Source organism: Lathyrus oleraceus, chromosome 2 (assembly GCF_024323335.1).
Source record: "Lathyrus oleraceus cultivar Zhongwan6 chromosome 2, CAAS_Psat_ZW6_1.0, whole genome shotgun sequence".
NCBI lineage: Eukaryota > Viridiplantae > Streptophyta > Magnoliopsida > Fabales > Fabaceae > Lathyrus > Lathyrus oleraceus.
In genome coordinates, this window is record NC_066580.1 from 310,301,775 (window position 1) to 310,303,397 (window position 1,623).

General features: G+C 41.8%; 1 non-coding gene across 1 annotated transcript; it reads right to left on the reverse strand.

Annotated features, from left to right (window-relative positions):
• Positions 1-922: 922 nt before the first annotated feature.
• On the reverse strand, positions 923-1,029 carry LOC127124208 (small nucleolar RNA R71). Its single transcript, XR_007803832.1, has one exon. It is a non-coding gene; the product is annotated as a small nucleolar RNA R71 (small nucleolar RNA).
• Positions 1,030-1,623: the final 594 nt, after the last annotated feature.

Sequence of the window (1,623 nt, forward strand, 5' to 3'; positions counted from 1 at the left end):
AAAACCAAGAAACCAACGAAGATTTGATTCCCTAATTACGACGAACTACATACCGATATCCGCTTAATTGATATTTAATCTATATCTTATTTTAGTTTTAACTTTTCCCCCGAACAATCAAAGTATCATCCGCCTTAGCTTTACGAAGTAACCTTAGAAAACGGTATATCGATTCATAAGTCCCTGTGGGATCGATATCTTTTAAAACTACGCGATAGAACTGTGCACTTGCAGTTTGTACCCCAAATTCTACTCATAAAGTCTCTATCAAGTTTTTGGCGCCGTTGCCGGGGACTTTTATTTAGTCGATATCGTAACTCTTCTGTTACGCTGTAGAGACTAAGGCTTATTTTTATTTTTATTTCTTTTGTTGATTTGTATGCCACACACTCGCTCACAAGGCGAGCCGTTCTACTTACGAATCAACGACATCGAACTATATCTCCGAGTCTTACGACGAATTCGGGAATATCGTGCTGCAAACAATCTCCCTCCTATTGAAATTCCTGATCTCAAAAATCTTCTTCCTTCACCGATACCCGAGATGGCAGAACCAGCTCGTGCTCTTCGAGATTACGCAGCTCCATCGCAAGATGAGCCACATTCGAGTATTGCTCCACCCGCAATCGAAGCAAACAACTTCGAACTTAAACCTTCACTGTTGCAGGCAGTGCAACAGAACCAATTCTCTGGAAATCCTACCGAGGATCCAAACCTTCATTTATCAGTATTTGTCCAATACGCTGATACTGTTAAAGCTAATGGTGTCACTTCAGAGGCAATTAGACTTCGTCTCTTTCCTTTCTCGTTAAGAGATAGCGCTAGAAGATGGCTTCAGTCTCTTCCTTCCAACTCAGTCACCACATGGAACGAGTTGAAGAAAGTCTTCCTTGCCCGATATTTTCCGCCGAGCAAAACAGCAATGTTAAGAGCCCAGATAAATGGATTTAAACAGAAAGAGAACGAGTCTCTTTTCGAAGCATGGGAAAGATACAAAGACATGATGAGACTTTGTCCACACCATGGTTTAGAGGACTGGTTAGTGATTCATACCTTCTATAATGGTCTCTTGTACAACACGAGGTTAACAATAGACGCCGCCGCAGGTGGTGCACTTATGAACAAACCTTACGCTGATGCTTATCAACTTATCGAGAGCATGGCCCAAAACCACTATCAGTGGGGAAGCGAAAGAACAATGGTAGAAAAACCTCAGGCGAAAAGTGGCATGTACGAGATAAGTAACCTTGATCATGTTAATGCAAAAGTGGATGCTCTGGTCTAGAAAATTGAAAGTTTAAATGTATCACCTCCAGCCACCGTGGTTGCCATAACTCAGAATTGCGAAGTCTGTGGAATCCAAGGTCACACTCCTGCAGATTGTCAGCTCCTAACAGGAATCCAAGCAGAGCAAGTAAACTATGCTCAAGGAAATTCCTACTCGCATACCTATAACTCCAACTGGAAGAATCATCCTAATTTTTCATATAAGAATAATAATGCCTTATACGCGCCTGGACAAGCTCCAAATCAAGCCCCAGCTATACCTCCTGGATATCAAAAGCCGATCCCATCTACACCTAACAATAACGTTCCTAGGAAATCCAACTTGGAAATCATGAT